Genomic DNA, 13,406 nt, shown 5'->3' on the forward strand with positions numbered 1-13,406 from the left:
TTATAGCAATGACACAAATCATTCACAGTAAAAAAAAAAATCCAAATCCATGGACTAAAGTACCAAATCTCTAGCATAAAACACACCTAAGAAGAAGACATTGTCCATGACGTAAACACATTTGTACACACACACACACACACACACACACACACACTCATACATAAAACTCTGGTGTCCTATGAATGCAGCAGGTACACTCAAACCAGAATTATGGCACCAAGTTCCTTGGAAAAAAACTAGTCCTCACAGTAAATTTAAAAAAACAAACAAACACCCAATCTTGGACAAATTAGAAAATTGACATTAAAAGGTGTAATTTGTATGTATGTTTACTTTAGAAAAGAATGGGAGCAATAATAAAATTAAAAGATTTTAAAACTGGAAAAGTCCATAATGGGCTCTTCATTGAAAATATTTAACTTTGTTTTTTTTTGTTTTTGTAAATAGAAATGACTTTCAGTTCATTTAAATTACCTAACAGTTATAGCATTATGAGGAAACTGAGGCCCAAGGAACATGGCAATATGCACACAGCCCTCCAGCTGGCTGGCAGGACTGGAGCTTAACTGCACGTCTATAAATTCTCCCTCCGCTAACTTTCTCCAGCAACCCGGATGAGAATGGTAATCGTTTATGACAATTTTACAGGGCAAAAATTGAGGCAAACACAGGTAAAAATCACCGAGCAAATTGATAACAGAAAGAGCCGTAGGAGTCTAAATGGCTCGCTGTTCCACAAAAAACAATATTTCTTATTTTAAGGAGTGATTTTCTGAAACCATTGAAATTCTCAGAACATTATGGGTAGACCGAAAATATGCAGATAAACACATTAAAATATTTTAAAGCTATTTCCTTACTTACTTTTCAAGACCTGAAGCTGGATTTATGCTTCTCTTGAAAGAAATTCCTGAGCTGGCTTTTCCAAGCGGTGGGACCGGGCCCTGGGCTGGCAACTGCGGGCGGAGGAGAGGAGAGGAGAGGAGCCCAGGGTCTGAGCAGCTCAGAAGGTCCTCCGGATGCTCGGCTCAGAGTCCTCAGGCCCTGGCCCCCCGCACGAAGGGAGCAAGCCCTGGTTCCCGCGGGGCCGTGATTTCTCCACGAACAACGCCAAGTTTATTAGTTGCGGAGCTGTTAATTTGACTCTTGCCTTCTTAGGGTTTACCTAAAATTAGAGCGTGGGGGGAGGGGCAGGAAGGCAAACCCGAAAAAAGTAAAATGAAAAGGGTTCTGACCGGGATGTCAAAAATCATGTCATTTATAACATTTCAGTCAACAGGCCCGCTGCATGCCACATCTTCATAGAAATCCTATTATCAAAGCCACCAGACACTATATTTGCTCCCTAATTATAGGCCCTGAGCTAACAGTTACTTTTTCTTCCCTATAATAACAACAACACTTTGTATTTATCTAGCGCCTTCTCTCCAACAAGCTAAAATGCTTTGCAGACGTTAACTCCTGCGGCCCAGGCCCCTGGCCATGGGCAGCGGCGGTGGTGTCCCTTCGTCTCTACAATTTGTTATTGGAGAAAACAAGGCACAGAGCAGCCAAGGACGGAGAGAGGGACCAGAGGAGGGAGAGAGGGGAACTCTTGGGCTTGGCGGCAGCGAACACCAAAGATGCTTCCTCCCTCATGTGCGCCTACGTGGCCAAGCCCGGCTCAGCGTTTGCAACAAACCGGGAAGCTTCCTGGGTCCGATGGAGTGTCCGTTTTGGACGCTCTTCTTCTTTCTGCGTAGCTTCCTGGTCGTGATGCAAGCCGCTGTTGATAGAGACCAACCCTGAGCTCAGCTGTAAGGATCTTAATCACAGCTATGACCCTGTCCTACCACCAGCAACCTCTGGGGCGCTCAGGGGCCCCCAAACCAAGAAACAAAACACAGACCTTCACCAAGGAGGTTAGGGGTTGCCTTTTAGACAGATTTAGTTGGGGGCCTGGGACTTGTACCTTACACTGTTACTGAAAGTTTCCAAATGGATTTCCTCAGCGGACTCCTTTAAAACGTAACTAAAAATAAAATATAGGGTTGTAGACGATTGGAGTTAGGAGAAAAAAAACCACCTCGAGGCCTTCTAGAATTCCGCCCTCAGTACTGCTGACATATCATCATTCAAGTGGTGCCCGGACATTTCCAGTTTTCAAGAAACTCAGAGAACAGCCCATCCGTTTGTGTAATGACTCTCATTGATGGAAGCGTCTTTGTTACGCGGGGCTGAGGTTGTCTGTCCTCTAACTTCATCTCATCCCAGCCGGTTTTGCCCTCTAAAGAACCTAGCTCGTACCCATCACTCTTCCACACGACAGCTCTCCAAAACGTCAAGGAAACAATAATTTTCCCTTTAAGTTTCCTCTTTGCTGGTTGGTAACCCCTCCCATGACATGTTTTCCCGCCTTTCGCCCCGGAGGTGTCATCCTCTCTCTGAGTTCCCCTGTCAGTGGTGTCCCTGAGACCTGGCTGTGCTCTGACCAGGACAGATCACTATGGAAGCGTATCCCTGACTACATGGCCCTCGGTGCTGGGAACAAGACGTAGGGTTTCATCCCATTTCACTCTCCATGCCACTGCCCTGGGATCCAGCTACAACACAGGGTCTTTTCCATCTCAACTACAAGTAAAGCAGGCCTCCTTCGTTCTCTTCTTGAATTATTGGTCCTCATCAGAACTTACTTGGTTAGTTTCAGGTCTACAAGGGGATTTTTCTGGTTTTTATCTTGTTAGGTTGGAGCTACTCTCTTCATATTTTAATTCTGACCACTCTGATACATCTTTTAAAAAAGATTTTCAGTTATCCTCTAATACACAAAGGTCTGCTATGTAGCTGGTCTTATTCAATTAAGAGGAATAAAAACATAAATAAAACCCTTGTCCTCCAAGCATTCACTATCTAGAGAGACACAGAGATGGGGAGAGTGAGACATGAAGCTGGAGAGGTAGGTAGTTGGGATCAGATTGTGATGGAGACTGAACTTGGCCCTTAGGGGATATTCAAGCAAAGGGCAAAACCTAACCAGATGTCTATGTTAGGAGAACATCTCCGGCAGCAGCTGGGAGGATGGGGAGGAAGAGGAATGGTGGAGTCTGAGAGGCCAGCTAGGAGGCTATTGGAAAACTTCAGGTGAGAATAAGTAAGTATAGTAGAGGCAATGGGAGAGAAGGGAGGGGACAGAACTGGTAATTTTTAGGAGGTGAAGTCAAGATTATGTGACTGATTAAATAGAAAGAGTAAGGAAGAGAAAGAGGTCAAGAATGCCACCCTGGTTTCAATAAATGGTGTTATTCACCGATGTTAGGAAGCTTAAGAGAAGCAGAAGCTACTCCAGGGGGACAGGGCTGGAATGAGAAGCTACAGGTTTGCAATTCCCCTCAATATTTCTCAGTAGCCGGGATCCTCATGTAAGAAAAGGGAAGACTGAATTGGCCCAAAGGCAGAAGACTGGCAGGTTGGGAGGAACAGAAGGACAAAGGAGCTGGCTGCAGTGTCTGCGACAGCCACCTGGTCGGCAGCTCCAGGGGAGGAGGAAGCCATGTGTGGCAGGAATGGGGAAGGACTGAGGCACTGGAAACAGGAGCCTAGGACATTTCAGGGATGGGAAAGGCCCAACTTTAGGACATTGTGCCAGCCACCTACTTCCCTGAAGAATGTGAAGGTCTCAAGGTATTAATAACACAGCCATCAGGGTGACTTTTCCTCAACTTCTCCGCAAGGCAATCACGTGTGACTTTCTCAGACGTCTTACTGGTAATTCTCATCACGTGGAGAGCATGTCATTCAGGATTCCAATAAAAAGCTGAACAGTTCTTCGCCACAAAGATTCTTAGTGATCCTATGTTAGCACCTAGTAATCACTCCATTCTTTTCTAAATTTTTGTCTGATTACCCATTCTTGAAGCATGGGTTGGCATTAGCAACCAAATTTACCATTCTACATTTTTCTCATTCCTGAAAATCAAGGACATGTTTGTCTAGCTCCATGGTTCAAGCAATTTCCCCCTTTTTATGATTTCACAAAAACCCACAGGTGTTTATGAGATCACACCATGAAATATTACTTCAAGTTCCGGGCTGGGATTGCCCAGGTCTTGAGATGGGAATGTTCGGAAACTGCCAGGATCTGCTCTGAAGACATCGCCTGCTTGATTTTCCTGACCAAGCATGCTCTGCTCTCTTCAGTTTGAGGAAATTGTTTTCCTTCATGGACCAGATGGCGTCAACACAGGAGTTAAAGAGTGCTGCTTCTTATATGGCACTTTTTACATTATGACATTTCCTAGCTCTTTCTTGTTTCTTTTCCTTTGGCAAACATAGCTTGAATAGTTTTTTGCAAGTCTCAGTCTCTTAAGGATTTTAGCTTTCACGAATCTATTACTTTAATTCCTGCTTCTCCGGTGGTGTGTGTGTGTGTGTGTGTGTGTGTGTGTGTGTGTGTGTGTGGTTGAGAAGTGTCTTAGGATAGGTTTTCTCTGAATCAGATCAGACCCCAAGACAAGGATGTGTATGCAAAGAATTTATTAATGAAGTAAACTTGGGACTCTCCAGGGAGGGAGTAGAGGATGTAAGACAGCAAAGGGAAAGAAAACAAGCAAGGATGCAATTGAAGTGGAGGCCCAGGCTTAGCCTGACTGCAGTGTCTGTCTCCAGGTGAAGCCAGAAAACTGGGCTTTCCTAATCCCACACCAGTTTATCTCTGACTAGGTTCTAAAGGCAGGGATGGAGGATGGAAGATGAGTGTGTGGGAGCTGTAAACTGCCAGGTCCTTCTGGCTCTCTGCATGGGAGTGGTGTGTGTGTGTGTGTGTGTGTGTGTGTGTGTGTGTGTGTGTGTAAGAGGAGGAGGAGTTTAAAACCAAGGTTCATGGGCAATCTTCTGAAGACAGACTCTGGAAGGTGCTAGCTGGCAGAAGCAAAGGCCCAGAGAAACAGAAAAGGGAACCTGAGGGGATCTGTGTTTAATACTGGCGATGTCTGTCTATCGTCAATAAATGACAAGACTCATTCTATCACACTCCACCTGTCCAATATCCTGCCTTTATTTATTTTTATATACTTGGCTTTGAAATCTGAGGTTATCAAAGGTTTCTTTGTGCAATCAGTTTGGTTTCCACAATGTTTCTCTCTTTCCGTTACAGGATCATTTGTATCTGCATTATTTTCCTGAATCGTCTTCTCCTGACAACCCCGTTGCTCACCCCAGAAACTTGGTGTCAGTCCTGAGTGCCCTTCCTTCTCAGCTCCTCATCAGCTCCCACCCTTACACATCCACACGTGCTCCAAAGCCAGCCACCCTTTCCTTCCGCCGTGAAGACATGCCTTCCATTCGTCTACTCCTTTTCATTTTTCCTGCCTCGTGTGAGCCATTACCACCTCTTGCGTATGTTTTCATACAAGTTTTCTCACTGTTCTTTAGACGTTCTCATCTGTACCTTCTACTCCCTTTCTACACAGCAGCTGCAATGACCTTAAAACATCAGGCAGGCCGTGTCCCCCACATTCCAGGGCACAGACAACGAAAGCCCACTCCTCCCCACGCTTACAGAGCTGCTGCCTGCAGCCCCAGCCACGTCTCAGGCCCCGGCCCTCCCTTGCTGCCCTTCTGCCCCACGTTACTGTGTTTCTGTCCTTCCACCTGACTCAGTGACTCCTCCAGGGTGTTCCTCCAATGGGAACAGTCTCCCTTCCCATCCCCCTGCTCCTTCCTATCAGTCCCTCGGATCTCTGTGTCTCTCCCGGGCCTAGGCAAGTCAGTCCTTCACACTGTCATTTGCTCTCAGGACAGGCCCAGCACAATGGGAAGAGAAGCTGAGGTCAGGCTGCCATTTGCCTGGATGGTACTTAGCACAGTTTGTAATTAAATACTCATTTATGTCTTGCTTCCTTAGTATCTGTCTCCCTCATAAGGGGAAGGAGTAAGCCTATTTTATTCTTTGGTGTAAAGCCAATAATAGCTGTTGAATAATAAGTAAGTTCTTATTTTTAAAATGGTTTTGAAATCTGTCTTCTTCTATCAAGGACATAGACATGAATTGCAAAACAGTAGCTTCCATTTACAAAACAGCCATCAGTGCATGAAGAAAAACTATTATAAGGTGGCAGCTAGACCCTCGGAAAGGAATGAGCCCAGATCTTCTTATTTGTGGAGTCTCCTGCTGCTACAAAAAAAAAAAAAGTTATTGGGACTTAAAAGCCCCCTAGCCCTAGATTAGGGGTGTCGAACTCAATCAGAGAAGGGGCCAAAATCTAAAATCCAGCCTAAATCTCGGGCCGAATGGTTTACTGAACAGTCATAAACTGACAATGTCATAAACTGACAGCGGAGTGCAGTGATGACAGCGCGGTGCGGGCCACATTGCAAGGCCTGGCCGGCCGGATTTGGCCCGCGGGCCTTGTGTTTGACACATGTGCCCTAGATGGTTGGGCTCAGTGGACAGAGCGTTGGCCTGAGGACTAGAGGCTCCCAGGTTTAATTCTGGTCAAGAGCACATACCTCTGTTGCAGGCTTGATTCCTGGCTCTGGTTGGGGCACATCTGGGAGGCAACCAATCGATGTTTGTCTCTCTCTCATCGATGTTTCTCTCTGTCTCTCCCCCTCCCTTCCACTCTTTCTAAAAATCAATGGAAAAACATCTTCGGATGAGGATTAACAACAACAACAACAAAAGCCCCCTAAAAGAGCAGTAGCTTTGAACAAGAGCTACTTTGGACTGAATTGTGTCTCTCCAAAATTCCTATGTTGGAGTTCTAATCCCCAGTACTACAGAGTATGACTGTATTTAAAGAAAACTCAGTAAAATTGAGATGATCAGGGTGGGTTCCCAATCCAATATGGTGTCCTTGTAAGAAAAAAGAGACTCGGATTCAGATAAACACAGAGGAAAGACTCGGGGAGCAGATGGCCATCTCCAAGCCAAGGAGAGAGGCCTCCAAAGAAACCAACCTTCAGGCACATTGATCTCACGCTTCTTGCCTTTAAAATTGTTAGAAAATACATTTCTGTTGCTAGGGCACCCAGTCTGTGGTTCTTTGCTGTAGGAACCACACGGACTGAGCCACTGGAGGAAGTAATATCTGGGTGAAAAAAGCGTCTCACTTGATGTAAATGAGGACCCACTCGTCTGGGTTCGCTCCTTCCCCGAGCAGACCAGGTACTCTGGGATCTGCTCCAGACCTGGGAGGTGAGGTGCAAGCACCGCCCAGGGACCCCCTCGTATCTGCACCACAGGAACAGCGGGCTTGGGGCTGAGGCCTGCTGGGGGGCAGACACGGAGGTCGCCTCCCACAGGGGCACTTCCATGAGAAAGGCAAGTAACAATTTGATTCTGCCTTCTGCCTTAAGAGGTCACAAGTATATTTCAACTTCCCATTCCCACTTTGGCCCCTTCTCACTGTGCCCACTAAGGGAGGTTCATTGCTGAGCATCAGTTCCCATAGGTAGGGGGTCTCCCCTTAGGATTCACAAGGGGGTTTTGTCAGTTTTCACACACCTGAGTATGCCTCCAATCAACAAGGGACTGAGCATGTCCATCACACTGGCCCCGAAGGTTTTCCAGACCTGGGGTCCTCTGAGATCCCATCTAATTGAAAGTCTATTTGTCTATTGCTTCACAGTGTTCCCCTAAAGATGCATATGCATTGTTTGAGTTAACACATTTTCTGCCTTTGAAATGCTAAAACTCCTAGGAGGGGTGTGTGTGTGTGTGTGTGCGTGTGTTCACCTATATTTGACCAAACATATTGCAATATTTAATCAGCAATTTTAGGCTAAAGCTTCTCTTCTAGTCTTTTCAACGTACATATATGATGCAGTGAGCTTAATATTTCATAGATTGTGATTGAAGTTCAAGAAAACCTTTGTTAGTATTTCGTTAGCTCACTGGGCTTAAGTCCAGCTTTTCCTAATCACTCACTGAAACGGTAGCAAAGTTTTACAGGAAAGCCAATTGGGCATAAAAAGGAAAAGTAGAGTGAAATTGAGCAAAGGAAAATGCAGAACGTGTATCAGATGAAAACAGACTCATAGGAGGAAGCTGGATCACGGTGGACAGTGAACTAGGCGGACTATCAGAGCACCCTTCTTATTCACACAGATTTGGGATTAGAAGGGCGTGTTTACATTTTCTGCATGTTTTAGAAGACAAGCATGCTCTTCAATGTTGAGAGCATTTGGGGCAACGTATTTTTTAAATTTAATTCCAGTTTTTAAAAACGAGGTTTCTGTAACAAGCAGGTTTGCATGTATTAAGCTATGTGTTAGAAGTGTGTCCCTATGTGCACACAGCACCTGTGAGCGGCCCGGCTCAGCCAGGTGCCAGGCGGGAGGGACAAGGAGCGGCACACCTGTGTGGGGTGCGTGCAAACGCCCAGGTCTGCACGGTTCTGCCCCCCGGCTTTCCTCTGGCATGGGTGAAACCACAGTGCTTCCCTTAGAGAGGAACCCCATGCTGAAGGGATGGTACTCTTTGGGGAAAATAAGACATACATGTCCGCATTATTACTAATACTGTAGAGTCAAGTTCATCTCTCAGAAATCCTTCTGCGGGCTTTCCTGTGAGCGCCCAGAGGGGGCTGGAGGAGCTCAGGTCACTGCTGCATGTCCAGCATCAAGTCAAGGCCGGCCCCATGCCCTGGTCCACCCTACTCCCCTCCCTCACCCTGTGGACAGCAGAGGGGGAGGGGAAAAGTCCATGGGAAAACCAGGCAGGAAGCAGGCAGAGGCCCTGAGTCCAGTCAGCCACAACACAGGCTTGTCTCCCGTGGGCGATTCCAGACCCTCTCTGGGCCATGCTTTGCCACATCTGCAACTTGGAGAAAATCTGGTAACTGCCTTAGGGGAGGTTCTGAGGAGGCCGCTGAGTTTGTTGTTAGCGGGCGGCTCTCAGGAGTGCAGAGCGCGGGAAGGCAGGACTGGGTAGTGGGAGTGAGGCTGATGGGGACTCACAGCAAGCTCACTGACTCCACAGGGATGTCCCTGCGGCGGGCCCTGCAGATGGTCCTGTTGAGAATAGGGAGCAGGCCTCTGCACCCCCACATCAGCACTCACAGGTGCTCCTCCCCTCAGAGCAGACGCAGTCCTGAGCAAGGCAACTCCCTTCACCTGAGCCAGCCCGAGGTGGGCAGCTGAAGCCATCAGCCGGCACAAACAGCTGGGGAAATAGAGGCTCGGGGGTGGGGGTGGGGTAGGGGTGAGGGCAGGGACAGCACACAACACCCACTGCACACATCCCTTGTGCCAGGGGGTGCAGTTACTTTGTACACAAGTACACCCCACCTGGGAACAGCTCCTCCGGATTCTGGTGTCTCTCTTCCAGGAAAACTGACCAGCAGAGGGTCAGTGAACGGAGTACAGCTGCTACCCCTGGACGGGTCCCGAGACACCACTGACACATCTTCCTTCTGCTGCCCCTCCATTCTCCACTCTCACCACTGCTGGTCTAAGTGCCTGCTTCCGGGGGCCTGAGCCCTGGCCCCTGTGCCCTTCTCTGGCTCTTGTTGCACTAGACCTGTGGTTGGCAAACTGCAGCGCGAGAGCCACATGCGGCTCTTTGGCCCCTTGAGTGTGGCTCTTCCACAAAATACCATGGCCTGGGTGAGTCTATGTTGAAGAAGTGGCATTAGAAGAAGTTTACGTTTAAAACATTTGGCTCTCAAAAGAAATTTCAACCGTTGTGCTGTTGGTATTTGGCTCTGTTGGCCAATGAGTTTGCCCACCACTGACCTAGACCATCTCCAGTCAAAACTGGGCAACTGGGTACCAATGGCTGACCCAGTGGGGCACCTGGCACCACAGGAACTGGTCCCTACTGTGTGGCAGCATCCCTACTTCTGCTGATGAACTGTACCTGCCAGAGGGGGCGCCCTGCTTTCCCTTTGGCATATGTTCCCACAGTGACCAGGCAGGGATGGAGCTGAGAGCTGAAAGGAATTCCCCGAGAGCTCTGTGGGAGGCATTCCCCTCTGGGGCCCAGGGCCGCTAGAGCCCAGGGCCTAGTGTTGCACAGATAAGGCCGACACATGCTTGTCCATGCTGCCTGGTCCTACAGCTCCTTCGTCTCTTCCCACCCTTTGCAGGCCCAGCATATCCTTGGGTGGGTTCTGTCACAGCCCGTCCCTAATCCCTGTCAGCAGCCGAGAGGAGTGGGGGTACTGCTCAGGGGAGGTATTTCCTCACAAGGCAGAGCTCCCTGCATCATCGCCAAAGAGCTGGGCCAGCCTCCAGGAGGGAAGCATGGGCTACATTTGCATGTACCACGGTCCAGGGGCCTCTGGGGTGTCAGGGCTCTTTAGTGCCCCCACCCAGATGTCCCAGCCCAGCCCAGAGGGTCCCAACCAGGGCTCCTCCGGTGCTCAGGGACCTTGTATTGTTAAGTCTGGGCTGGGTCCGCGGTGTTTTGTGCTCTGTGGCTGCAGGAGATAGTTGTCCTTGAGAAGGCCTCTGAATCCACACTTTGCCTCACATTCGTGAGGAGTCACCCTGGCTCTTTCATTGTCTTTCTCCAATGCACTGATCCCCGAGAGCAGCCTAATTCCGTTGTCTTTCTGGGAACTTCTCTTCCCGAACTTCTCACACGCCTGAGACGTTGTGGTGATCAGTGATTCCCATCCCTGTGTACCCCGTTCCAGTCCCGTTGGTGAAAGTTGTAACAATTGCTCTGCTCCAACAGGCTCAGGGCTGTCCACACTCCATCCAGGACCAGGGGGGAGGACTTCACTGCCGGCCAGCTGGCAGATGGCCTTCTTCCCCAATCCCATGTTGGAGCTTACTTTCTGCCCCAATCCCATGTTGGAGCTTACTTTCTGCCCCAATCCCATGTTGGAGATCACTTTCTAGGACTACTCCTGGCACTGAAGGTCGTTTCCCAGGAAAGCAGACTCTAAGATGGGGATTTGCATGCAGGGAGCCCAGTGGATGTATTCTTGAGAACAGTATATACGGGGAGAGAGTAGGATTGAGCAGAGGGGAAAACTGACCTGCAATGAAGTTGCCAGTTGCAGACTCAATTCTCAGAGTGGGACATGCAGGAGGCAGCTGATAAAAAATAAATAAATAAATAAATAAATAAATAAACAAACAAACAAATAATAATAATAATAATAATAATAAAAAGTTGCAATAGAGGCCCAGCTAATTCTTGGGGTGTGGGTGGGAATGGGGTGAAGTGGAGGGGATGTCTGGATCTGAGATGGCCCTTCAGAATTGTTTGAATTGAGGTGAGGAGGCCAGACTTGTTCCCTCTTGACCAAAATGCCATTGGAGATAGGCTGCCTTGGGGCATTGACTAGACCTGCCAGGCAGCTCCCTTTAGCTAAAGGAATTCCTGGGGAAGGACTCCCTCTGAGCCATCAGCAGGCGATAAATTCTGGAGGCTGGGAGAATTAGATCTCAGTTCTGAAGGCAGGGGTGGGGAGACAAAGCCGGGTGTGCCTTGCCACTAAATTTACTAATGCTGTTCTGAAAATTGGACAAGATCATGACTATAGAAGGTCTTTAAATTTGTTCAATACTTTATAAATCCAAGTTATTGTTATTACTTTCCGATTTTGGTTTGACAGGAGCAAAGAATCAACTGCCATCGTCAGTAGGGAAAGATCTCTTTAATGACAGGTCAGACTGTCCCATGTTTTAGTTAACTCATGGACCTTGCAACAGTCCATCAGCTTATCCTAAGACTAAATTCTTGCTAAGTTGTAGGGGAAAAAAACCCCTAACTGAGCAGTTAGAAGAATCCAGGATTTTTTCTTTGGTGAGCAGTTTAAACTATTAATATTTGAAGGGTTAAATGCTATTATCCTTGCAAAGTTGAAACAGAACCATAAGTTTAATATTATTTTAAAGTTAAAACGATTTAACATGACACCAAGCTTGAGTTAACATTCTACATGGTTGTGGAGATATTAGGGTTTAAACAGATGTCAGCAATTTTTTTTTTTTTTTTACAAAACGGAAATTGAGTTCTACAGATGGTTCACGGAGGAGTTCAAAGTGTTGTATAAAAATGTACAGTCAAGTAAAAAGTTATCTTTATATATCAAGTTTGAAGACACCCATTGGTGATGAGGATAATTTTCAAGCTGATCAGACAGAAATCTATTTACCTTTCACTTCCATGCCATACTATTTTCCTCTGCTACATATGTTAATTATGGAAAGTATTTGTGCAGCAGCATAGGACTTCTTTCTTTCCCAGATCCCATCTTTATTCTACCTAATTTTTCTGTTAACATAATATTGTTCAATTTTCCTCATCATATTTTACTTAGCAACAGGCCATAGTATCATAAAAATTATCTCCTAGATTTTTATTATTTTCTCTTTATATAGTTGGACTCCTATCAGAAAGCTGTGATTTTCATGAATTTTTAAAATTGACTTCAGAGAGAGAAAGGTATAGAGAAAGATAAAAACAGTACTAATGAGAGAGAAACATTGATTGGCTGCCTCCTACATGCCCACACCCGGGATATGTGCCCTAACCAGAAATCCAACCATGACTACCTGGTTTATAGAGTGATACTTAGTCAGGCTTTCATGCATTTTTTAATAGAGATCTTACCAATTAAGGAAAAGTTTTTAAGGTTGTAAGAAAATCTTTAGGTAAGTGAGTTTCCACCCATTATCACTAATTCTTTCAGTTATATCATTTGTACTCAAAGTACAACGTTTTCCATAAGTAATGAAACAAAATCTATTTTTTAAAATGTGAGCTTGCAAAAATACATTATTGATAAAATCATCACATTTCCTGTTTTCACCCAAACAACCGGATACTTTTTCCAAGTGTACAATGAATCTTGTGTACTTGAAACACTGATTGATAAAGTTTGAGAAAATGCATCTCAAAATGTCACTCAAACAAGAAGCAGAATTGTGGAGACTGGAAAGAGGATGAGGAATTTCCTAAAATACACTGTGGGTTACACATGGGGCACATGTTGGTTTCTAGCCTTGGTGCCTAAGCCCTCAGGGAAAGGGTCTTCTAGTGACAAACTCTAGATCCTGGAGAATATCAACAAGAGGAATCTAGGGTCTGAAAGATCGATGCATAAGAACTGCCACTGACTTCTCAACAACCTCACCCTCAAATACTACAATTCTTGTTTACAATTGAACCTGGCCAGAAAGCACAGCCCAAAGCCACTCCTGCCACCGACTTCCTTCTCTTTGCTCTGAACCGAGAGCATCAAGACATCAAGAGCTGCTCTGAAGACTTTGATGCTCCTCAGCAGCGCCTTGGTCCTGCCGCGTTGACCACAGCACCGGGCGCCTGTCTCATGTGGAGACGCGGGCCTGTGGCTGGTACATACTGGTTCGATGGAGGGAAAGTGAATTGATTCTATTGAGCACGCATATAACTGTTACTTTTCTCAAAGACAAAAGAGGATAATTTTGGTTTCTTCATCTATTCC

General features: G+C 46.6%; 1 protein-coding gene across 1 annotated transcript in view; it reads right to left on the bottom strand.

The window, feature by feature from the left end:
- Positions 1–867: 867 nt before the first annotated feature.
- Positions 868–13,406, bottom strand: part of FTCDNL1 (formiminotransferase cyclodeaminase N-terminal like) — a 153,480-nt gene continuing 140,941 nt past the window's right edge. The window contains exons 8-9 of the transcript XR_014795830.1: positions 10,971–11,028; positions 868–1,768 (exon numbers count right to left, since the gene is read on the bottom strand). The gene's annotated coding sequence lies outside the window, so the exon portion shown is untranslated. The remainder of the gene's footprint in view (positions 1,769–10,970; positions 11,029–13,406) is intronic.

The sequence above is a fragment of the Pipistrellus hanaki genome (genome assembly GCF_964339955.1).
Source record: "Pipistrellus hanaki genome assembly, chromosome: 8".
Taxonomy (NCBI): Eukaryota; Metazoa; Chordata; class Mammalia; order Chiroptera; family Vespertilionidae; genus Pipistrellus; species Pipistrellus hanaki.